We start from the raw sequence: 27,593 nt of genomic DNA, 5'->3' as shown, positions 1-27,593 counted from the left end.
GCCATGAATAAAGCATGCTGCAGTTCTTTTTAGTTGGTATTTTAATGTACTGATCCATCTGTTCCACAACTTGTAGCTTAGTGTATTTATAGATTTTCAGGGATCGACAGTTCAGGGATCGACAGTTCTGTAACCTTTGACTTTTTTTTTTAACCAAAAACTTTGTATGAAGACATTTACACTTTCATTTTATCCATAAAATAAAATAAGGTTGTTATTTGTAGTATTCCCAATGAAATCAAAAACAGTTATGGTCTAATTTGGCAGGTGTGAACATTACAAAAACAATTATCAAAATTTTGCCATGCCATCTCTAATTGGTGCATCTCTAGATTTAAATATAGTTGCTTTCATAAGGCAGAGACAATGCTCCATAAATCTAATAATATTACTATCTTTTTTATTATCTTTTAACATTTTCCACTTTTTTCTATCAATCTATTTGAATTATGCTATAAACACACAAATTAATTATCCTCCACTACTACCACATCACCAATCCATTTGGGATTTAAACCTCTAATGAGGTTTAAAGGGATTCACAATTAGTTGAATACATTGGCCTAAATATGCTGTAAAAGTGTTTGTGATATGATATGTCAATTATTAAAAAAAAAAAAAAGTATAACTTTTGTTGTATTTTTCACCCATGGAGGTTCCCGTTTTTTCAAGGGTTTTGCTGGGTCAGTTCTATACTGGAATCTACAGAGTACACACAGGCTATCTTTACCCGAGTTGTTTTTTACCAAATTACATTTGACTGGTGTGGCAGTGTGACAATGCCACACTGCGGCGCTGTTGGCAATAATTTAGAAAAAAAGAAAGCAAAATAGTGAGGTGAGTCTGGATGATCTCCCACAAAAAAGAGCTGAACACAACTTTTGAAGGACCTACATTTGTACCCTCAATGTTTCTCTCCAGAAGACTTTGAGCCAAAGGATCTAAAGGTGGTCATTTCCCTTGCAAGCTAAAACCAAATGCTGTGCCGACAGTTTTCATCCACAATATGCCTAAACTCTGCAGCCGGGTAGCGAGGGAAAGACACTGGGAGAAACATCAGACAGGCAATGCTGGAAGCTCTTTTAAATGATAATGGAGCTATTCTTCCTTTTGTTCATACTGAATGTGAAACCAAGAACACGACATCAGACCTAAGACTGGACATTAAATCGATGTTACCAGACCAGATAGCGCTGCTTACAGAACTACTTCCTGGATCACACAATCCGACAGAATCTTCCATCACTAAAATTAAAAGGTACGTGTCAGTCATTGTTTCATTCACAAAGCTGAAGGTGGAAGCAACAGCACAAACTCCAGCTTCTTCAGCCAGCACTGTCCTCTTCATCCGTTTGGTCCTCATCATCTTCATTAATCTTTGAGAATTCCACATTCCTATCAATCCCAGCACACTCCAGTTCAAACTGAAAAGGCTTAATGTTACTCACAGCTGTTTTGGCTGGACAAAACTAACGTAATGGGACCAAGCATGTCATTTACCCGGAATCCATTGCGGTGTAAACATGGCAACATTCATGTGACGTGTTTTTTTTATTTTTAAAAACCACATACAGTATTAATACTGTATTGTTTTTACATTTAAAATAAATATTTCTCAATTAAAGTCTCGTTTACATGGATGCCTTTAAGAAGTTTGTAAAATGTTCATTTTATTCAAGTAGTGATGCTCATATACCTATGATCTGCACTTCTTTATCAAACCAAGGTTTGATTCCTTGGTCACACATGCATAAATATACACAAAGATTCATGAATATAGATGGTGGTTTAGATTATTTTTGTGCTTGAGTTTACAACTGCAAAATCCTGATTTTTATTTGAGCTAGACAAAGCAGAAAAGAGAAAGAAAACAAATGAAGATGGCAGAAAGCAGCACAGAGACAGACGATGAAAAAGAAACACAAAGTAAAGCCTAAAACCAGATTTGCATTATTTACAGAGCTTGTGTGTTCTCCATCTCCATACAAACAGTTTACTGACATGGGGCTAAAACCAATGAGACCCATAATCTTACATAAGGCGTCCTGCCAGCACCACACAGTACCGGCCAAATACTCTCACAAAATTTTGATTAAATTATGCTTCTTGGGAGGGGTGGTGCTGGTCCAGTTCCACAGGTTTCCATCTCCCGACTTTAGTTCTTCATCTTCATCCCACTACATGTGCAATGGGGTTAGGGAAAGAAAGAAATTCTGCTTCTCACCATAGGAGGGACATCACTCATTCGTGAGGATTCCATGTCACCAAAATCTAATTGTCTTCACAATAGGATACAGCTGGCAAAGAAGGGTGATGGACAAGCCAAAAAAATAAAAAATAAATAAATAAATAAACGAAGTCAAGTAGTTATGTCAAAACTGCCAGGAGGGTCTCTTAATCTTATCCTGCATCAAGCATCCACTGTACATCATCCAGCAATTATGAGAATTCTGGTTGGTTGCTTGATAATATGGACCAAAATACCATAAATGTTGCTGTAAACATGTCAATGGCACAAGTAGTCATATGTCACGAGTAAAACAAGTATCTCCATTTAAAGTTTGAATTAGATGTTTACATACACCAAATAAAAAATTCTAAGTTTTTCTCACTGTCTTCAGACTACACTTCTCTCATGTCAGTCAGAATTACCAAAAGTATTTCTATTTTCAAAATGACACAACAACAAGAGAGAGAATACAATAGAGATTTATCCATTTATGTTTACAAAATCAGAAGTTTACATCCATTTCCTCAGTATTTGGTAGCATTGTCTTTGAACTGCATGACTTGGCTCAAATATTTTAAGCCAAAACAGAAAACTAGCAAACTGTTTCTCACAACAGTTTGCTAGATTCTTTAAGTTGACGACAGGTGGGCTAGTTTATCAATTTGAACTAATATGGGCTACTTTTACATTTTTAGATAGCAAGATATGATTTATGTAGAAGTACACTGATTAAAGAACCTCTTCTTCCACTACCACCATTGAGGGGAGAAAAAGGATTCACTTGACTTTGAATTCTAAGCTATACTCAATTTCTCTGGAAAGTCATTGTGCTCTCTAGAGAAGCTCCATTGGCTGAGGAAGGCACATATGATACATAAATGTAATTCCAGAATGTCTCCCTAGTTCCTGTGAGACTGGGGAAAAAAGGCATGAAACATGCCACAATTTCATCAACCCCCCTGGCATCTGAATTTTGCACAAAGTGCCCTATGATAAGTTCACAGTACCACAGTCATGCCTCTAACAGAGGCTGGGAGCAAAAATTGGAAATATTATTCGTGAACCTCTATACAAAACCCACAGAAAAATGTGGTATTTATATCTATAGAAATGACACACAATTTGAAATCTCCATGAACCATTTTTCCCTTTATTGTTTTGTTTTTTTATAGATTTTTAAGAACTACATTTTGCATGCAACAAATATTCTAATTTGCTGGTTTTATGAAACAAATTAGTTTTGTGTTTGTTCTACAGAGAAATGCCACCAACCTATGAAAAACATCCTGTTTGGTATAAAATACACTACTTTCTGAAAATAACGTATAATAACGTAATAGTGTGTTTAGATAATGAGTCACTGAAAAGTACTGTAAAGCATCTCTTCCTGACACTTTGAAAGCCAACACAAATAGCAACTTCATTTTTTTTCACTATCAGAAGATGATTGAAAGCAGAGACAAACTCATTTGTGGATGACAAAGCTACAACAAAGGATTAGTTGCCAAAATGGTGGTTAAATAAAGATTTGAAAATGCAAGTAGCAAAACGCAATTATAGATATTTGTGCAGAAAAAGAGAAACAAGAAACGGCTCACAAAATAAATCGTACGTCCAACATTGTTTGAATGACATTGTTCCCTTATAACTTGATCTTTATTGATCATAACTGTTTATAACAATTGTGCACTCACTCTTATATCAAGAAGACAAAATATGTTATAAGACCCCTGATAATATACTAAACCCATGTTGGCTTGGTTTTTATTAGAAGGACTACTTTGGACTACGGTATGTAGCAAGAGGCCAGAGGGGGATCAGTGGTTAAATCTTGTTGTAGGATGGGGAAAATGTCCTAATTAGTTTTTCTCAGATAGTGATAGTGCTGCTCACTACTCTAAAATTATTTCTCCTCTCCTATCTGTTTCCCTGTATTAAAATTTGTGTTTAACAAGTTTTAGTCTTTAGTGTTAGAATTCTAGATAACAAACTTTGCTGTTTCTGTGCAATATTGTCAGATAATTGTTTTGTATACTGAATATTAATTACAAATATATAATTATTTTAATTAGCTTTGACAGTAGCAGTTTTTATAAAGACAGAACAATTTCAAGGCGTCACATTTATTTTAAGCTATATTTGGTAATTACAGGCTGACAACTTAGCATATTTACTGGATTGTGCAATAAAATGGCACTATGTGTCTGGAAAATACATAAGATTCACCCTTTAAACTAGCAGGCATGATATTATCTGAGATGCCATTGCCCTCTGTCTCACTCAAGAGACAACTTTATTGGAACATAGCTTCAAGTAGCTTTTCAAATAACAAGACATCAGTCTGTATCTGTAGAAAACCTAAAATAATGTCATCACTGGGACGTGTACAGAATAGTGATCCAAACTAAACACCTATAAAAAATCTAATATAAAACAGGTTAATTTTATTTACTTAATTTGTGTGACAATCAATGTGGAGTGATTAATTTATATCACAGTTTGCAAATATTGCATATTTTACAGTGTTTTACCTGTTCTAAATAGTTTCTGCAGAAGACCTTCTGGAGTGTTCTGTTTTTAACAAACCATCTGGCACATTAGATTGAGGCACAGTTGCAAGAGCAAACACAGACAATCAAATTGTTAGACAGAAAGAATCTAGAGATATAGAAATACACTCAGCCCTGCAATTACATTAGACAGACAGGCATATATTTCAAATAAAGACGTTTCTTCTTTGTTTCTTATTTGGTCTAGCAGTCAAACCACTGATTCAGTCTGGGGTTTCCTCTTTGCTGCCTCAATGAGATTTAGCATTGTTTCAGCTCAGTAAAGCTTTCTGTTCAGTTGGACAGCAGTGGGAAACTGAGGAATTGCAGATAGATGCTAAAGTATTATGAGTCCAAGAAACTAAATGCTTAGACGCCGCCCCAACTGGACCAGCAGTGGAGATGGAAAGCTCAAAGATTTGATAGGTTGCTCTCAAAAGTTAGAGCAGCAGAACTGCCAATATCTGTAAAATTACAGTAAACACATGCTCAAGCAAACACTCACACAGACACACAAAGGTCAGATTTCTTAGTAATGAGAACCTCATTACAATACATGCCTTGAGCATCAATTAAATTACTAGTTTGCTTCGTCTGTAGGCCTGTAACCAGGGGGATAGTCATTTTAATTTCTACCTAAGAGCTGAGGAAATGTGGGCAGATAATGTCAGCAAGGCTTGACTGTCCCTTTGCAACTCCGGTTACAAATCGATTTTTAAAAACAATACAAACAGAAGTTTCACTGCAATATTTTATGGTCAAGACACTGAAAAAATGGTGCTAATCTCTAAGGTAAAGCTTAGAGAAACCGCTTCAGAAAATATTAAGCTATCGCTTACTAATTTGTTTTACTATTTTTACAGTATTGTGAGTTGGTTTTTGTATGCCTGATTCTGTTTATGTTCTAGATTTTGGTCTAGGGTGTGGTTGACCGATCATGGTAAGAATTCACTTACCATATACATGTATTATGGTAAGTGTAGATATTTTCCTGAAAATAAATAAGTAGGTATGGATAGTACATGCTAAAGCTTTGGGAATGGAATCAACTGAAGTCAATAAGTTTTTTGTACAACATGCAAAATCTAGCTTGGTCATTTGTCTTCCTCTGCAATTCCCCTTGAAAAGAATTATTGCTACCAGCACAGTCTGGGCTTACTCCCCTTGACTCAGGCTGTTTCCATTAGATTTTTACCGGGTCAGTCAGCAAACAGAAGAAGTTGTGAACAATGATGTCAATTTTTTGCACTGTTTGAGAAGCCATTAATTCCAAATTGGCCACACTTTCAAATATTGAATTAACATCATGTTCTGCTTTGTTCAGATTGGCTCTTTTCACAGTGAAGAATGGTAGTTTACAGTGCAGGTAATTTCCAATCAGCTTCTTAGTGTCAAACTGTCACCTATGCGTCATGAGCAAACCTCAATACAGTCCACGCCTCCAGGAAGCAATTGTTTCCCAACAGCCAACAGCTCTGTACAAATCAAAGTGTACAAGGGGAAGTGTTGTAGTCAAGACCACCTAACCCGAGACCAAGACAAGACCAAGACCAGAGTGTATCGAGATCGAGACAAGGCCAAGACTTTTAGGGTCCGAGACCAAGTCAAGACCAAGACCGAGGGAAGTCGAGACCAAGACAAAACCAAGACCAAAGCCCCGCGCTACATGACACAATAAACTGTGAAATATGATCAAATTGATCTGAAAGATTCACATTCCCATAAAAATACCTAGATATTAAATACTTAGAGCTGAAATGAAGCTGATAAGGACCTTCATCCATAGTGTCATTCGCTCTCCAGCCAAGCTCAACCCACCACCTCCCCTTCTCTTCCATTCGCCCGGTCCTTAGGTCCGCACCCTTCTTCAACCCTCACCACCAGTGCCGGGCCCTGGGGGGATGACGTTCCTATCAGCATTGGTAATGCTCATCTGAAGCTTATCGCTAACGTTGCGATAACCGTTATCCCCAGCCGGGGCCCGAGCGCCAAAGACTTTAATTTCTGTCAATAAACTCTTCTAATTGTCTTCTTTTCTCCATCTGAATCTCTCCAGATTGAAATAAATTTAACCAATATTAAAAGCAGAACAAACTTTTTGATCTGCTTAACTAAAACAATAATGCCCTGGGTATTTGCCATATAATTCATGTCAGAAATCACCACCGTCTGCACCATTAAACATAGCAATTGAGACAATGCCCTGACTGTAAACAATGCTCAACCAAAGAGCAACAAACAAGAAGTGACCAAGCACACTGCGCTCACCATGACTGTTCTCACCCTCTCTCCCACTGCATGAAGCCAAGCAGCACAATGCTGTAATGTCTGCTATCATGGCAGACATTACAGCTGCCACTTTGATCAAAAACAAAGAGCAACACGCATGCTCTGCGTGCTCTTTCGTTCTTGTGTTTTATTTATTTGCTAATTAAATAAATATCAATGTATATAATTAAATAAAATAATGATAGCTACTGCAATGTACACAGAACATTACAAGAACAAAGAACGGCTCTCAGTGAGGCTCCAGTCCTATCTTCTTAGTAAAGAGAAGTTCAGAAGACGTGGATCGTTCGTGAATGTCACATCACTATATTGCAGACTTTTGGACACAGTGTTGTCCCATATATTCGACACCTTAGTCAACACCAATGGATCTTACCAAGCTCTGCCCACAACCGACCCACGTGACCGCAAGTCTCACAAACACAGCCTGGCAGGGCGTTGTTTCTATGTAAACACGACTGGATTAGTGCATCATTTCTACCGGATTTTTACAATATATCAGCTACTACAATGGACAGAGGAACTAACAAGTTCATGTCATCATCTGGGAGGAGGTTACTGGTTTCTCAGTCACAAGCTGGTTGCAAACCTGAGGCCAGCAGGTGTCAGTCAGTTATGGTAGATCTGAAATTTAGTTTGATGACGTCAATATGAGAAGCTACAGACTGATAGGAGGAACCAAAGAGCTCTGTAAAGGTAAAGGCAAATCTTCTGAAGCTGGGATATAATTAATTTAATTTCACATAATTATCGCGGTAGAAGCCATTTGTTTGTTAAAATTTTATGAAATATATTTGTTCTATTTGATGTTTGTTGTGAATGACGTAAACTCACAAACGAACGAGGTAATTAGTCCAACTTTAGAAACTACAGCGGCTGTAATGCGCCACAGTAAAGGTAAACAAAGGTAAAATAACCCGAACAGGTGATCAACTCAAAACCACTCCTACCTTTTTACACTCTCTCTCTCTCTTTGTAGTTTAAGCACACCTGTTACCGTGGCAACCGCCTGCGCCCCGCAAGACGAGCAAAGATTACGTGAAAAACATAACATTCAGTCCGTTACAATATCAAGTTTCCAGGCTTGATATTTATTTCTCGATTATTAATCAGCGCTTCCCTGAACACAGCGATGGTTGACTGACTAGCTGTACTTGGTGCTAGAGTGGCTAACACGAGTAACAGTTTAGTACAAAGCCTTTTCTGCTAAAATAAAATCTTTAGTGTATGTCAGATACAGCACACATTGCATATTGATCTGTTTAGCTACCGTAAGACTGTGTAGCAGACAGGCTTCAAGGTGTAGAAGTTGTATCAGTTCTGCCATTATGCTGTACTTAGCTAACGGGAAGCTAAGTGTGTTTGTGAGACGGCCACACGTGACCACGTAGGTCCCTCTGGTAAGGTTCACCACAGTGAGTGCTTTTTTTTTTTCATCGCAAATGCGTATGTGTCTCTGTACAGCTAGCTTTGCTAACATCACGTCAACTGAGCTTACCTTTCTTTGGGCTTCTTTTCTAAGTGACGAAAAAGTTAGACGTAGTTCCCACTGTCTGTGAAATGAAGCTCTGCTGAATTAGCTGTAGCTAATTGTTCATAGTTCATAGTATTGTTTTATTTGCGTCTGAAATAAGGCTTTGTCTTTTCTAGCTGTCATGGTAACTCAAAGAGGAAAAAAGAGAGCCGCATTTGCGCATGCGGTTGTGACGTCAGCGCGGCAGGTGCAAAGAGCCCATTGGTAAGTCACGTTATTGCTTGGATTGCTCGGTACGTTTTACATCCAGTGAAAACAAACATGTTAACAAATAAACTGGACAACATGCTGTAAATTTAGTGATATTTTCACAGTTGCGGTCTTGACTGGTCTTGAAATAAAATCCCAAGTCCTCAATGCCCGAGACCGATACCGAATGCGGTTGAGTCCGAGACCAGACCGAGACCACCGGTCTCGAGTACTACAACACTGACAAGGGGCTGGTTTTCACCAGGCTATGCAAACTCCAGACCTAGCACAATGCATCAACAACATTAACAAAACTTTAACAACAGCACGAAGTAAAGAGATAGCTCAAATTTTTTAAAGCGATTTTGTGTTGAGATTTCAGTTGGATGATGGCATCAAAGATGGTACACTTCTATTATTTTCCTACTTTTATAGTTACCGTACTCGTTTAGTACTATTTCCACATGGTTCTTCCTTGGAGCTTCAGTCTCCACCTGAGCTTTTGCCTTTCAGAGTACCCCCTCCCCCACGCTGTCCCCACTCAGCTCCACCAGCTTAGCTGCAGAAGCAATTAGAAAACACCTGGTGGAGCTGCACATCTGCTAACTTATTCAAGCTACTTCCCAGTCCAATGCTCCTAAGAATGGGTGTAAATAGCAAAATATAGGACTATTGTGATGAAATGCTAAAGGCGGAATGTCAGAATGAGCAGGAGCCTCATATAGCAACAGAAGTCAAATTTCAAGGCTTCAAATAAAGTGAGTTTTCTTTTAAGTTATGTTTTATACATACAGCATTTTTATAACAACTAAAAGTAACATAGTTACTTGCTTGTTCTATAAAATGGAAAACTAAAACTATGTGCCTGGAAAATACACAATACCACCCCTTTAAACTGTGAAGACAGCAACAAGCTTAAAACCAAAACACAGTTTAAATCCATTTGATTAACACTGCTTTTCTCATGGCTACATAACACACTGCAAGACTGTATTTGTAGCTGTCGTATGGATACAAGTACATGCAACGGAAAAGGAAATACTGCCCAGGATTAAAAAAAATGTACAAATGCAGCACTGATAAACAGCAATAAGGAATTTTCTAAGTAAATTCCAAACCCTCATTTTGCCACACCCAACTATGTCATTCACTTTGGTTTGAGCTGTTCATTTGCTCACAATATGTCAGGATAGCAAATCCCTGACTTTGCTATGCAAATAGGTGATCTCTCCTCCCATCCATCATCTGCTTCTATCAAATAGTCTTTATCCTCTTGCTACTAAAATGCAGCAAAAAAATACATGTGAACTGTATGCATATATCTATTATAATCAAACTATAATATGCATTAAGTAGAAAGCATGTCTCCAAATCCAATGATGCAAGTCATTTTGGAGGTGAATATTAGACTGTAATACAATGTGGGTTTTCAACTGAAATTAATAATATTTAAATAATGTTTAGGAAAAAGCTATTCAACAATTTTAGTTTTATTATGCAATTATAATTAAATAGAGAGTAGAAAAGCATCAGTTTTGTATCAGATTTGTGATGTTAAGTTTTTGTAAAGAGACAATTGTAGTTACTGCGACCTGAAAGGGCTTACTGAAGTATGTGGTGGGTTCACTGATCAGAAAATTATATTTTTGAATTTCTAGTTGGCTCGTCATTCATCAGGGCCAATCAAGTTTAATATACTTTACTATGCTAATTTCTATGTTATATCTTAGTAAAACGAGCAAAAAATTATTTTAACCAAATGATTATCATTTCAATGAAAACCCTCATCAAACAGTGTTTCTATCTTCCAAATCAAAGTATGAATGGCCCAGTTTTTATACAGGTCCTCTGAATTTAATTTCCCACATGGGTAAAGCTTCAATAACACAAAACTTCACATTTCCCACTGCTCCTACTGCTTCCTTTGAGACCCTGTTCATGCAACCTTCAATCTCAAACCAAAATACCATTGATAGTACAATGCCTGGGTAATTCCTTGATAATATAATTTTAGTGATGCAATTGATAGTGAAAGTACCATTTGCACTATACATTCAACCTAATATGACTTTGCAATCATTCTTCATTTACATTATGTAAGAACGTCCCACAATTCCTCATTAACCACACTGGTGTTACTTAAAAAAACTGAGGCACAGAGCAAAATTGGCAGTCACTTTAGATTGAGTAAGAAATATGCTCAACCCACTGGCATGAAACCACTTCATTTTAAGTAGAACAAGGATTCAAGTGAGATATCTCCCTAAATCTAATAACTTATTTCTAATCATTTTTTTTTTTCCAGTTTGGTGCTTCAACATGAAGTCTACCTAACAGTTGAAGAACCTTTAATAAAAAGACATTCAGAATTGGATTGAATAATGAGTTTCTTGATATTAGTTCCATTGTGTGACACGTATGACACCAATGCATCATAAATTTCATATCTTCTGTAAAGTTGGTGAATAGAGGACCTCCCATAGGAACGGCATGCAATTTTAACACTGGTACCTCAGTTCACATTTTCAATGGTGCTACCCATTCATGTGTAATTGCACTTTTATGGGTTTAACTATTGACCTGAAAAGAACAACTGCATTAATTTGAACACATAAAAGTGCTTTACCAGAAGCTCACCAGAGAGATAGCAAGCATGGGTTTGATGTCTCTGAGCACTTTGCGGTCAGAAGGAGCAGTGTGGGCTGTGTGTATGTATTAGGGTGTGTGCATGCATGTGTGCGTGCATGCATGAGTGAGTGTATGTGCGTATTTGTGGATGTCACAGAGAAGAGAAATGAAAATGTGAAACTGAAAAAACAGAATGACTGGAAAAGAATGCTATTAAAGATAGACCACAGGCAAACACAGGTTATAAATTAGTTTTTAACTTTAGAAGTACATGCAGCACACACTCTACATACAGATGCGTTCCCATCTGTGGTTAAAGGCATACTTAATTTAACATGCCAAACACCATTCATGCCTGCAGCGCTGTTTCAGTTCTCAAAATATTTTTTATGGTGTTTTAGGGCACAATGATTTTAAGCATAACAAGCATCTTTCATTTCTGCAGCTTCTATTTCACTGCAAAGTTACGCCAGACTTAAATTATTGTTTTACTTTCATTTACCTTAACATTTACTTCAGTCTAATTTCATTCTTTTATTTTTTTCTGCACACTTTATCAATTACATTAAAAATTTGCTTATGAAATATTAGCACAGAAAAAAAACTGTCTTGTCTCAAGAGGCACAATGACCAAGTCTAAGATTATGAAAATCAATTTAATAGAGGGCAAGGAAAAAAGAAACTACTTTGAAAAATGTAGCGTTAATGTTGTATTAAGCATCAAAGATGCCATAATTTCTGGACCACAAGCCATTACTTTTCTCGCATACTTTAAAGACCACAATGTGGCAAATATACAACTTTTCACCAAAGGGTTTCAAAAGGCTAGACTATGGTGTGATGGAGAGGACAACACAAGCTCAAGAGCGAGACGAAAGTGACATTGAGAGACAAGGAAAGTGTTTGTGACACTAGGAACGCCTGCAGGATATTATCGCATGGCACGCACAAAAAATATCACCGCACCTGACCCACACAAATGTAATCATATACTCAACACGCATCATGCATGTGGCGCACAAAACCAGCTGGTGCGCACCCACATAAATACAGGTCCCATGCGCATGATGCAAATGGCACACCAAAACAGCAATATGGCACCTGTCGGTCAATTTCTGACCCACGCCAATTGGCTGCGTGTGACACGTATGGTGAATAAAACAGTATGTGACCCACACAAAGCCCAAAACACACAATGCAAATATGTATACCTGCATATTGTTAAGGTAATATGGCTATTTTTTGATTGTTTAATATAGTTAAGCTAATGCCATGTGCGTTAAGTAGATCAACATTCCTATTTGGACAAAGGATAAGCTGAGGCAAGGTAAAAGGTCAGAGATAAACAGTCTCCTGGCAAGGCTGTAACTTAGAGCAGCCATAAAATACTATGCTCTTGAAAGGTTTTAAATTAGTAGGCCATAAAGAATATCTTCCTCGGCTCACAGGTCAGAGGTCGGGGGTTTCCCAAGAGCTCAGAGTTGCATCTGGAGTTGATCACAACTTAGGAATCTTGGAAACACTTAGGTTTAATTTCTGATACACCTTTTAAATATTGGTAGAAATAGTGTGTTAGATTAAAGTATATTACCCAAGCTACAAGTACTAATCTAGTAAATGGAATGTATTTGAAAATGTACTAACTATGACAATATTGGAATCAAAAGGGAATGATTTGAATGTTATGTTTCACAGGTTGAAAAAAGACTTCTATCTCATTATTGTTTGTGATAAGGCAAAGATTCAAATCTTTGGAGAAGCTGACTGCAGAGGAGCAAGATAGGTTTTGTGAAAATAATTTATAACTTTAATAACTAAAATGACTCTTGATATTTGTCATTAAAACTCAGGGGAAGGTCTAAGTTTTTTCCAAGGTAGCTCTTGGTTGGTCAAAACAGGGGTACGCCCTATTTGCATATATTAACAAAGAGAAACGCCTTCACTAGAAAAGGGAATGCGCAACAATAAGAATTCAGACAACTGCCCTGTTTTGCTTTTAAGCAACAGCTGTCTCCAAAGGCGCCTTTGTTCTTTTCTTTTAAGTTTTTTGTCTCAGGTAAAGAATGTACTTCTTTGTACTCTGAAGTTTCTTGTTAAATTCATACGGTGTTTTCTATTGAATTAAACTCTGTATCTCTGTGACGTCATCGAGCCTCGCCGTCTGTCTTCCAACCGTGACGACATCCGCTCGGGACCCGGGCTAACAGGAGGAAAAGAGAGCCATGCTTTTTCCAAATTTTAAGCTAACCTAATAAATTTCCTCCTTAATAATATCCTATTTCTTACTAATTACACTAAATAATAAGAAGGAAAAACAAAGCCCTCCTATTTCATATAAACTCTATTCATGCTGGTCCCCAGGCTCTGATACGGTGTCTGTGACATCCAGAGGAGGAGTAGGTGAAGTGACAACATTTGCTTCATTTCTACTCTTTTTGAAAAATATTTTTAATGAAACTGTTGAAAAGCCTGTTTGCTCATTTTTAGTTATCTTCAGATAGTGTAGTAGTCAAGACTACCTAACCCGAGACCAAGTCAAGACCAAGACCAGAGTCTATGGCGACCGAGACAAGACCAAGATTTTTAGGGTCAGATACCAAGTCAAGACCAAGACCGAGAGAGGTCGAGACCGAGTCAAGACCTGCGCCCCACACTACATAACACAATAACACAAAATTGCTTTTTAAATGGATCTGAAAAATCCACATTCCCATAAAAACACCTATTTAATAAGCATTTTAAAAAACTAAGCATATTAAATGCTTAGACCCACGCCAATATTAAATATTAAATGCTTAGAGCTTAAATAAATTTAACCAATATCATTATCAATTCTGCTTTGCTTCCATCTCTGTGCCACAATCCGCGGAGGTCTCGTGCAATCCCAAATAAGATAACACCCTGAGTGGTTGCTCATACTGCCCATGTCAGAAACCACCGTTTGCACTATTAAACCATTTAATCCCACCAGCAACAATTGTTGCCAGACATTTTTTCTAACTTCTGGAAGCTCTAGAACAATTGTTTTAACTTTGGCAGCTAATTGAAGTTTTAAAATAAAATAATAATGTGTCAACTCTAAGCAATATCAATTTCATGCATCTAGTGTGAAACGTCACATGACCAGACCTCTTTACTTTCTGCCTGTAACGCTGGAGGTAAATGTCAGTCACAAACCTCTACAAGAGGAAGTTAGTAAAATATTTAAATAAACAAATATAAATAAAATATTTTGAACATATGTTCTTTCAAGTGTCTTATACTGATATATAAAGAAAATTGTATCCCTTCCTTCATCTTTTGATCATAAGAGTGAATGTAAGCATGGCAACAATTGTTGCCGCTAGCATAATACAAAGATAGCACTATGCTATGTGTCCTTTGGTTTGCTGTTTATTCTATATGCCTTGCTGTTCCCACATAGATAAGCACAATCTATACAAGTAATTTATTTTGTTCCTTTGCAAAGTTGGTGAGTGCAGCTTACGTTCATGTGCGCTCAAGTCAGGAAATTATGGTTTAAAAACTTATATAAATATATATATATATATATATATATATATATATATATATATATTAATAAAATCAATTATTTCTACACTTGTACACTGGCCACCAAAAGGTGTGCTACCAGTTGAATACCTTTTCTCTTAAAAATTATGGTTGCAGAGTGCCTAATCAATCGTTGCTCATTGGTGTGCATATCTTGACATTACACTGTTGGCAACTCAGCAGTGGAGCTCCTAAGATCTCAGTTGGGAATATTCTTGAAAAAAATAACAAGCAACAAATGCACTCTGATGCATTTCCAGTAAATGATAGAAAATATGCATTCTTAACATGTAAAGCATTACCTTAAAAAATATTTGATTGGCATATGCTCAATGAGTAACACAGAGCAAGAAGCCGCAGAGCAGCTGGCAGATGTGAACATGGGTGTCAGAGCAGAAAAACAAAGACATTCTTCACACGGGGGTTGGGTTTTAGTATTGTTGGCTATTAAAATTTTTATTTTCTGAGAAATGTCCGTTTATCACACACACATGCATATATACATATATATATATATATATATATATATATATATATATATATACATATATATATATATATATATATATACGTATATATATATATATATATATATATATATATATATTTACGTATATATATATATATATATATATATATATATATATATATATATATATATATATATATATACACAGTATATGTTAGTGTCAAAGAGCATCAATTTTAATAAAATTTAAATGTTTGAAATGTACCAAGGAAAGATATACATAGGAAAGATAACATCGTGACCACCTGCCTTAAAGTGTCTTTATCCCCTCTTTTAATCCAAACAGCCCTGTGTTGAGGCATAGATGTCACTAGAACACTGAATCCCTGCTATTGTAACTGGTACCTAGATGTGAGCAGTGGATTCTTTACGTGTTGTCATATTTTAAAGGGTTACCTCGCTGGGTCAGACTACCTTGTTCAACCCACAAATGCTAGTCTGCCTTAAGATCTGGGAAATTTAAAGGTCAAGTCAACAACTCAAATTCCTTGTTGTGCTCCTCAAACTATTTTCCATCTATTTTTGAATTGCACCAGAGTGCATTAGCTTGTTGAAAGAGGCGAAAACTGTAAGAGTACACCACTGCAGTGAAAGGGTGAACATGGTCTGCAGTAATGAATAGATATGTACATATTGGAGATACATACATATGGCCCATAACATTGCATTCGCTTTGCAGGTTTGCCATCTTATCACAGTACACCCTGGTACATTTATTAGCAAAGCAATGCACACAAAACATGCCATTTAAGGGATACAAATTTAAAACGTGCCCTATCACTCAAATGTACCTTCTTCCATTCCTCTGCAGCCCATTTCTAGTGCCTATATAGTCTTTGTTGGAACTATTGGGGACCGTTATGGGTATTCTGACTGGCTATGCAGCCTCATATGCAATAACACTACAACACATTGTGGAGTCTAACACATTTATGTTGGAAACATTATTAACTTCTTCAGCACTGTGAGCTATACCAGGTCATTTGCTGGATCGGACTGCAAGGGCAAGCCTTTGTTCCCCATGTCCAGCAATGAGCCTTTGCCGCCCGTAACCTTCTAGCCATACAAGAGTGGATTTTTAAAACCAGTAGTCTTCACAATTTAACCTTAAAAATCCTCACACTTGCCCATTTTTTATGCTTCTAGCACATTAACCTTGAAGACAAAGTAATCACTTGCAAAAGCAATGATGAATAGATAGTCAGATGTATTTATTCAATCTCTCACTAGTCATAATGCTATGCCTAATAATTCCAGATTCAGCATAAACTGGGGTTGGAAACTTTAACATTTACTTTTTTGGTAATAAAGAAATCTTGCACTTTTTCGGAGATATAGCAAATGTCATGGTGGTGCTGGCCCTGGCCCCCATCCCCCAAACACATGCCTCCTCTCCTCTGAGAGAATTTCAGTCATGGACTGTTGATTACATTTGGCCCAACCCTGCTGCAATTATTTCCAAGAGTCTTTATGAAAAATGGCAAAGATCTAGGGATTATGGAATTATGCCTGAGCAAGGCAAACCATGTGCTTATATACAAGAAGTGGAAAAAAATAAAATTATGACAGACTATTTATGGAGAGGAGGGGTTGCATCTGTGTTTATTTCAAACATAAACTGTGATAAAATCCTGGTAATCAGAGCTTTATGGATAAGATGAAAGAAGAGGGAGAGAAAATCATTAAAATACTCCAAGATAAAGGAAATATCTAAGTGAGAAAGAAAAACAAAACTCACAAAATGTAGAAAGAGACAAAAAAAACAAAATACCAAGATTATTAAACTATATATGATTGAGTGATTTACAAAAAAAGAGTAAAGGGATCTCTAATAGCTGCTGCTGAGGGCCACTTAGCGTATCAAGGCTGATGCGTGCTCAGCCTGCCAGCTGAATTAAAATGAAGCAAAGCGTCTGGAATGGACAAACAAACCAGGGTCTTAGAGAAGCAAAGGAAAAAGAGAAGAGGGAGACTGAAGGGAGTGCATGTATCTTATCACAAGCATACAAACTATGTTGGTTTTACCAAAGAGAAAGCTGGATTCACTCTGGGCATGGTTTGAATAAAATGAGGCCTTGTTTTTTCAGGTCTACTAAAACACAGTAACACTCTACAGACCAATGTTCTCACTTTGTTAACACAGCTAAAGTATGCATTAAGCATAACACAAAGGTTCGCACAGAGACGATGAAGAGTATTTAAACACAAACAGTACTACATTTAGCAAGTAAACATCTTTCCCAGGCTGAAGGCAGTCATCTGAATACACACTCTTGGATAGTGACTTAGAGACAGATGGATTAGAGTTCATGTCATTTCAGGCTACATAGAAGCCACTAGCTCCTGAAACCACATTTCAAAACAGTAAATAGAAAGGTTATCTGTACATTTTACAATTGTAAGTTTATCTTGACTAGCTTTTTAATATGTGCTTCCCCAGAGCTAAAAATGCCAACACTCACACCAACTTCTTAGTGGCTAGGCAATTATATTATAATAAGAAAAGGATTTATGGTTAGGACCATTTTATCGAGGTCTGCTTTGTTTACACAACGATTTCTGGCACTTTGTGTATGTGCAGCCAAGTGCAACACTTTCAATGCCTCACAGGGAATATTGCCTGAAACACTGTGCCACCTTCCCATATTCAGTGGTTGTAATGTCTCCTTCCTCCCTGTAAAAAATGTAAGCTTTATTCAGCATTCAATATTAGTACTTGGAACAAGCATCTCACCTGCTTTTGAGATTTGTATCTCAAAAGCATCTTAGACCACTTATTAGATGAATGAATGGGGAATGGGCAACAAACTTGCAAAAAAAAATTACATACTTTCACTGGACTCTTTAAAAGGTTTGTTTTTAATCCAAATAATTTTTTCATGAAGCATATTAAAAAACACACACAACCAAAAAAAAGTGCTTTGATGATTAAAAGAACAAGAATCTAAGCATACTTATTTATTTCTTACATTGGGTATATTTAATAGAACAAATAAATGTAAAGTAAATTATTTCAGTCAATAACACTGACTAAGATAACCATAGCTTCAATTTGATTTGACAATTTTTTGCCTTGAACTGTAAATCAATATAGTAAGGCTACTGTGCAATTGAGCCAGAAGTGACATAATACAGCCACAAAGATTAATAAAAAAAGCTTTGCCCAACACCACCCATTTCAATAGTTGTTCTACTTACTCAAGGCTGCAACCAAAGAGGCAAAAATAAGCATATTAATTATTAAAATGCCTAGAGAGGAAGAGGAGTGGTATATTTGAAGGGTTGAAGGGCAATGTCTGTGTAGGGGTGTGTGTGTGTGGGTGGGGGTGTGTGTGGAGGAGCGTGAGAATATGCTTGTGGTGGGGTGGGAGGGATGAGCATATTCAATCCCCTGCTGATTTTGTAAGTTTACTTACATGTGAAAAACAGAAAAATATTTAATTTTATTGTAATTTATAATGTTGAGCAATAAAGTACTACAACTCCAGAAAAAATACATCATTATAAAGTTTAATGTGACCTTCAACTTTAATTATTTAAAGATTTTCCAGTTTTAAAATATTCCAAGTTGAAACATTCCTTGTGTAGTGTTTTTTGATAAAATGACAGTGATATAGTGGTATTACAGCCTACAAAACTCTGAAGGCCAATTTATCGGTTGTCATTGTTTAACTGATCCAACCCAACCCACCAAAAGAAGAACTTCAGAGTCTGCAAAGTAATAGATGCCAGGTGAAGCAATGGTGAAAACAGGTTCCAATACTGTATTAAATTATGGAAAAATTATGTGCACTCCATAGTTAAATAGTTTGTTGAACCACTATTTTGAGCAACCTAAAGAAGTAATTTTTTTGTGTAAGACTACCATTGTCTCATATTGATGTAGAGGAAATCTGACTGACGTTAGAAGTTTGGAAACAGTTGCTTAATCATGTGGAGTTTTAGAATGTGATTAATCTTTTTAAAAAAGTTTTATCAGGATCTCTGTCCTAATTCCAACTTATTTCCAAGTAAGACCATCTGTTAGTCAAATGCTTTTCCATTCAACTGGTATACAGTCGAGTGTATGGTCCTCTCAATGTAAATTTGCAGAGTTTTAGTGACTAAAACATTTTTTGTCTAAATCATCACTCTACCATCACCATGTTTAACACTCGCTATGTGATGTTGGTACTGGGGATGCTGGTAGAGCACTACAGTACTCTACTGTACCTACAAACTGTACCTAGTGCCTACCAATACCCCCTACAATACCCTAATACTCTACCACTACTCTGTAGGGTAGTGGTAGAGCAGGCACTTCATACACAGAGGCTATAGTCCTTGATGCAGTCATCCAGGCTTCGATAACCGATCCTGAGACCTTTGTTGTATGTGTTCCCGCTTCTCTCTCTGACAATAGTCAGGTAATAGTCAATTTGTTGTGAAAATAGAACTGTAGAAAATGGCTCTACTTTAGGCAAAAGTCTCTAGTATCTCACATCTGTCCAGAAGACATTGTTCCTAAAGACTAGTAGTTCACTCAGGCAAAACTTGACAAACTTTTCCAAGACATGCTTTTATTTTTTAGAAATGATTTTTCCAAGATTCAATTTCAAACAAGCCAAACTTGTTTAATTTGTATTAGTTTTTCTGCCATGAACAGATATTTTACAACCAAAATAAAGCTGAGTCTGAAATTATGCTTTTAATTCAACAGAATTTCTCTCAGCAATGCACAGTCTCACCTTTGAGTGAATTTGCTTGAACATCCACTGCTAGAGAGAGATGGACAATGGTCCAGAGTTTTCCAATTTTTCTTGAGCATTTTCGTGGTATAAAGATAAGCTTTAATTAACTTAGAATTATATTATAACCCTCCCCAGATTAGTAGAAATTATGTCTTCTCACCTTGAGATTTTGGTACTTTCATACTTTTCACAAAGAACATTTGATCAGCAGGACCAGCATGCTTCTACCATGGAAGCAGCGAGTATCTACTTTTTTTTGCCATGACAGTGACTTCACTTGTTGTTATGCAATATTGCTAACTACATCACTATAAAGAACTTGTTGAAATCCACGTCAAGTTTGAAATTCTTTTATCATGTCCGTTTAGGCCATGTAAATAAATTGATATAGAGTGACAGATTTTACAAAGCCTTTTGAGACCCCCTGAGCTGCCAATCAATTCCCTCTTTACTTGCTTTCCTCTTCATTTTGTTCTTCCTCTGAGATGAGCAGAGTCTCTGACATCAAAAGCCTGTTTTAAACATCATGTTGCCCTCTGAATCAAAGTAAACAACTTTATGTGAAGGCCGCACGTCTATGCAGTGACATATTAGATCTGCAGTGACAGACAGTCAGTGACAGAAACTGAACATGGCAGACAATATGATCAAATGCCATCATATCTGTGAAATGCTTTTCAACAAATTACAATGAAAATCCATGATGAACCTTTGACACATAATTAAAAAACAGTACAAAACCCTTCAGTGTAGTCCCATTCATGCACACCAAACTGGTGTTTAAGCTGTTTTAAGGAGACTTCCTAAATGCTTGTCCATCGAGATATTATTGCGAGTCAACTAAAACAAAACACTTGAACCCTCCACCTTCAAATATATTCAAAATGACTTAAAGTGACCTTTGATTAAGTGATCATAACTCTTAAATAAATAAGTACTTCACTTTTTAAAAAAAGTTGATACAACTTTATTACGGGTGTCAATATTAATGCATGCTATTTAATCTGAAATTTGTAATGTGTTAAAACATAACACAATTAAATTGTACTACCTAAAAGCTTCTCTCCCACGGATAGTTACCTAGTTCACAGCAGTTCATTGATGGCCCGGCACACGTGGAGCAACGAACAACAGCAAAATATGAGAGTTTCCCACGACAGCAAGAAAAGTGGAAAATTCTTCAACTTTCTTGTTAATCATGATTAATCACTGAGAGTGTGATTAGTCTGATACATTTTTTAAAATGATTGAGCACTAATTTTTATAAAACTGATTAAATATTTATGTTTATTTCAGTACCGTTGTATCCTTGATGGAGGTATATAAATTAGATCAGTCATAAAACATTAATATAATCAGAATATTTATCTTGAGGTTTGCAAGCAAATACAACACATTTTTGATCCCCCTTAAAAAAACCCGCAGTTTTACTTGAAAAATTCATTGACATCCAGAAGGCTTTGAACTTGAGTCACCTTCATCATGCGATTTTTGATGTGGCCAGAGTTTGAGTGAATTCTGAGCTAATGGGTCACCATACTGTGGAAATGTTTTGCATCACTAATTTCACTGCAGTACTGACAGTCTTTCATGTACAGAGCTGGTCTGCACATTATTTTGTAGGAGACAGCTCACAGCCTATTTCTGATATACATGAATTATAAAGTTCAGAATTTTGGTTTGTTATCATTAAAAAATGTCATTCCCTGGTCCTGAGGTATGCTAAGACAATGTCTTTATTACTAAATATTATATTAAAAATAGATTATGCATTCTTTCTTGCTTAGCTGGCAGTCTTTTGCGACACCAAACTAAACTCGACATGAAGTAGTTCCTATGTAAAAATTTATCATTTTGCTTTGATTGATAATGTTATGGTATGTTTATTCTTTAGAATTTTTGGGTACATTACAATACTTTCATTTAACTAATAAAATAAATTCAACTCCATCACACAACTATTGTGGTATGCTTTGAGACCTATGCTGATTTAAAAACATTAAAGAAGCAGCAATTTAATTTGTGTTAATATATGATGACAAAAATAATAATTTTAAATATCACAAGGCAGCACTATTTATAGGGCCTGACATAAAGAGTAGCATCTGGAACAAGAAATCTGATGAGATTTTAACAAATAAAATATATCTCATTCATCTTATTACATTTTACAAATGCATTGGAGCTCATCAGTCTAATCTATGTCTTTGCCTTGAAGGAAGGAAAAGCACGAGAGAGACTTGGGAGTGTTTTTGATTATTAATTGGCATTAAAATTCCTTCCATGCCTCCTTTAACTTTTAATGAGGTTAAAGTCCACTCTTACTTCCAGCAGACCACCAAGGTTCAGTTTCTAATGGAATGAATGTATATTTAGGCAGAATGAATGAATATATGTATTTCAGTAGTTGAAGTTACAAGTAAACAGCATTATATAGATTAATTACACAGACTGATGTTTTAAAACCTTTGTTTCTGCTAATGATGACGATGTCTTACTTACAGCTAATAAAAACAAGACATTCAATATAAAAATATCAAATCAGACCAAGAAAAAAAAACATTCTTAATGTAGAAATATGGGTCTAATGTTAAAAACCTGTTTAAAAGTTATTACTTTCAAAAGGCACACTTAATCTGACAAACAAGCCTCACTAGAAATCACAAGCAGATTGAGGTTATATTTCACAACATGGTTTGGGTTGACATGATCTGTGTGTCTGCTCTCTCATATTAATGTGTTTCAACGCCCCCGCTCCCATATACACAAATGCAATCCCAAGCAATATCTGTAAAAAGTCAATTATGTATCCCTAGTGTGGCAACCTATTACAAACTACTTTGACAGAAATAATTACAAAAGGATAATATTTTGGTATTTTTTATAAACTTTTAAGTGTACCCAAACATGGTGAATAAATGATATCCCAGGTTGTGTCATATTTGCTTTAAGTCAGTAGTTTCATTCACTGTGTCAGCAAGTGGTATTACACAGCAATCAATTAACAGGAAGTACCTTTGATGCCTGTTCCATACTTCAATTTAACATGTCCCTCCTTACGATCCACATTAGGGCCCCACAAATGTGACAGTATGAATCTCGTCCTTCAAAAAAGAACTCCCACTTGCCCCTTTCCTGGAGCGGTGAAATATTGAGTGTGACACGGGAGTAATTGCATGGGAAGTAATCAATTAGACACACAATTGAAGGAGACCTGAGGTCTGTGGGCTGCCAGGCAAGAAGCTCAACTGAATTCTGGTGACATGCACCAAACCAATCTGGCCTGCCTCCTTTGGCAGAATTGCTCATTCATTTTCTAATTGCGAGTGGATGAATAAAAGATATAGGTTTCAAAGAAAGGGACTAATTTTATGCACCCTCATTAAGCAGTCCATATACTGGGGACAACACAGCAACTTAAATAATCACTTTCACCTTACACCCTAAACAGTCCTTTCTATGGTTTCCTTTTGTACTGCTGTCATCCAGCAGCAAACTAGAAAAGCTCAGCATATGATGCCCAAACTGCAAAAGCACTTGCAGGTTGCAGAAAGTCTCAATCTTTGTAAGAGTTTTGTAAACAGTGACGAGCCATGCAAACATGACATTGTTTGCTTTTTTTGCTAAAGCCATCAATGAGACAAATTAAGACATCTATCGGAAATATGGTGGAGAAAGAACGAGGGATAAAGAGGTGGAAGACAGACAAAAAATGGAAGAGATAAAGAGAGAGCAGATGGGCCATGAAGAAGTGGATAACGCCTTGGCGTAAAACACAGACTTGTGTACATGCATGCAATGAGAGAAGATCATTCAGCAGATGGGGCCTTAGATTGGATGCTTCATTTTAGACAGAAGCGGCGCAGACATGGTGTGGTTCGAAGAAGAAAAAAAGAATCAACAACACAAAACAAATGTGGAAAAAAATAGACACAGGGTGCAATGGGGAAATGGAGGGGAGGCATTAGCAGTAAAATGTGTTAAATCAGAAAACTCATCTGTGTTGTGGTCCTTATTGTGGCTGATAATATTTTGCCAGAGAAACAGGCTATAATTACAAAGTGAGAGAACAAAAGCTTTCCGAGGTTCATGTAAATCCAGAGAGAAGAACTAGAACTGTCTGCCTGAGCATGAAAGACAACATTGTGTATCAGCATGCATCAAAATAAAGATTAGGAACTTTTGCAAATGTCAGCAGGCAGCACTGTATAACCTTTATCTTGCTTAGATGCTCAGGCAAAAATGGGGTATAAGAAGAAAGTACTTTTGAACAGAGCATTCTTGTCTATATTTGTCACATTAGAATAAGGCTTTGGTAAATTTTATTGCACTTTTATGTAATAAACAATGACAATGTAGTGCATACATATAGAAGAACTAAAATTCAGCATGGATTTTTTTTTTTTTATGAACAAAAGTCTAAAAATTGTGGCCTACATGTTTAATCAGCCCTTTTATTCCATTACCTGAAAATAAAATATATGGCAAAAAAAAAATTGCCTTCAAAAGTCATTTAATAAATATTACCTGCCTGGGTATAATTATATCTCAGTATGAATAAAGATGTTTACTGAAAAGAAAAAAACAAACATTGTTTACTAATGTTAGATAACATTGGTCTGCAAATAGCACAATTAAATAAATAAATAAAAAACTATATATATATCAAATCTGATGTTGAGCTAATTTACAAAGCAGAATGGGCAAAAAAGTCAGTCTCTAAATGTGTGAAGCTGTTAGTCATACCAAAAAAGATATGCAAATGTAATTGCTACCATGGGATTGAATGCAAATATACACCCCACTTTTCCTTTGTATTTGTAAAAGATTTAGAAAACCATGTATTTTTTTTCTCTTCAGAATTGTACACTACTGTGTATTGAACTATTCCATAAAATCAAGATGAAATCATTTTAAGTTTATGATTCTAGTGTAAAAGGATACATTTTTTAAAGAAAATGTAAAAGGGTTTGTTGTAAAATAAATATGCTTTAACTTTCTCTGGGTTTCAGAAAGTAATGTCAAACAAACAACTAAACTTCTCACACTTGGAAAAAGGGTCTTTTATATTTATTATTCTACACACCCCTGTGCACGCAAACACAATCCCTAAACTTTTCCCAGCTTTGCAGTGACTTATATTTCATATTCATGAGGATAACTTAGCTAAGCTTGATTGAAAGGTGCATCAGAGGGAGTCCTATCCCTGCTCAGCCAAAGACCTCCCTCCATCCCACCCAGTTCCTTTAAATCCAGAAAGTCCATTCACAGCGAGCAGAGTGCACCTAAAAAAATCAATAAGTGGAATGCTACAATAGTGTACCGACAAATTGATTTCATCCCAAGGCAATTTTTACCCAAGTGGAAATACATGTGGGGTTCAACAACTGAGGGGGCCTTTAGCTGTGCCTTCTCTCGATTACCCTTTTATGGTCTTAATAAGTTTTATCCTCTTTTATGTGTTGCTTATAGATGATATCGATCATTTTACACTTCTCCTGGGAGCTATAGCTGTGGGAGCAATGGACTAATGTGACAGCAACATCAAAGGCCTTGTAATAAATGAGACGTCTAGGCTTCAACTCACTAAGGCATTCACATGAAGGAAGGAGTTTGATCTGCTGCAGAGGACTAAGACTTATTTTCTTCCTCAGTCCAATGGTGTGTGATGACAACTGCACACAACTCTAGCACACAAATGATTTGGCTTAATCCCCAAGAGTTCCTCTCCCAGTTAGCTCCATGTATGTAAAAAGCAGTAACAAGGACATGCTAAAACAAGTTTTCTTGTTGTTTTTTTAATCTATGAAGGCTTATGATATTTTTCCAAGATATGAAAAGGTGGAACAAACATTTCAGCATACCTTGTATGACAAGAGATTCTTCAGGTTCAGCAATTTATAAAATGTTTTGAAAAGCTAGGTTAGTGTTTCAGCTTTTGAGCTCTGAGGAGATCCTTTGGAAGTGTACATCTGAATGGAGAAAATTGTTTTTCACTACCATTTCAGGAATATCTGGAACAGTCCAAGCTACAACTAGTTTGTTTTGATGTAATTTATAATCTTGTTTTTGATCTGCAATAAAACAGACAGAACATGGATATGCTCTTTGGTACAACTCAGTTCAGATGTCTTTTTCACCTACTTTCTATGAAAGTATGAAATTATTACATTTTGGAAGACGGGTCACACTGAAACTACTCAAATTTGCATGCATTTCACAGCATCAATGAGCCTCACTCCATAGCTCTTACGTGTTAAATTCTTACACCCTGTCACTTCCACAAATCTCTGTTTTTCACCATTGTCTAAGGCAGTGTTTCCCAAACCTGGTCCTCAAAGCACACTGCCCTGCATGTTTTATGTATTTTCTTGCTTCAGTCCAGCTGATTTCAACTGATGACTGTGTTGACTGTGATGAGGTGTTTGTTGAACTGCAATCAGTTGAATCAGGCACATTAAAGCACGGAAACCTCTAAAACATGTAGGACAGTGTGCCTTGAGGACCAGGGTTGGGAAACACTGGTCTAAGGAGGGACATGGGTTTTTCCTCCAGCAAAAGACTGATAGAGTACCCCACCCCAACCCCAACTTGTTTACAGCATCTAATCTCTTTACGGAAATGTGGAGTCTGTTTTACTCTTATAGTTTATCCTGAGATTACCATCACAAACTGTGGAAGGTTGTTGTAGCCCAATTCTCTTGTGCTTTTGCCTGTAAGAATAAAAAATAAGATGAAGGTAACATAATATAGCTTTTGATGGCTTTGGGTTAATAGCTAATACATACAAAATTTGGTTAACAACCCATAATCCTATACCTTGTAACAAAGATGGAAGCTACGGTATAAAACTTAGATTTGAGTGTTGACTTGAATTGCTGATTAACTTGCAAAAACTACAATTTCAGACTTTCTCTGTACTCACGCTCCAAATACTTGTGACTCAACATGGTTTCAAGTTGGCTTCAAGTCTTTGTCTAATCTAATCAGGGTTGATTGTAACTGGCAAGTGTAGCTCATTTGAGTAAATAATTTCTTGTCCTCTCTGTGTTACTGCTGTGCATACAAATGGCTTGATGCCATGGCAACATTACACAAAGCATTGGAGTGTTCTATGTAATGTTTCTAAACAGCAGATGTCAGTAAAAAGAGTTAAAAGTAATTTCCTTTTTTTTTTCTTTTACTGTAACAGCATTGTTAAAGATGTTAAAGTCATATGCAGATTACAGCTCTAAAAGAAATGTGCATTTGTGTTTAAAGGTGAGATTAAATTGTTAACCAGGTCTCTTTTAGACTGTGGCAAAATTATGGTTAATAACCCCTTCATGGAACATGTAGCTTTTTAAAAATGAACATATGGATA

At 36.4% G+C, this 27,593-nt stretch overlaps 1 protein-coding gene across 2 annotated transcripts in view; it reads right to left on the bottom strand.

Annotated features, from left to right (window-relative positions):
• The window catches only part of erbb4b (erb-b2 receptor tyrosine kinase 4b), a 280,695-nt gene that overhangs the window by 90,274 nt on the left and 162,828 nt on the right, over positions 1 to 27,593 (bottom strand). The window lies entirely within an intron of this gene.

The sequence above is a fragment of the Xiphophorus couchianus genome, chromosome 7, assembly GCF_001444195.1.
Source record: "Xiphophorus couchianus chromosome 7, X_couchianus-1.0, whole genome shotgun sequence".
Taxonomy (NCBI): domain Eukaryota; kingdom Metazoa; phylum Chordata; class Actinopteri; order Cyprinodontiformes; family Poeciliidae; genus Xiphophorus; species Xiphophorus couchianus.
Note: the sequence above shows the minus strand (reverse complement) of the source record. Positions and strands in the feature narration are given on the sequence as shown.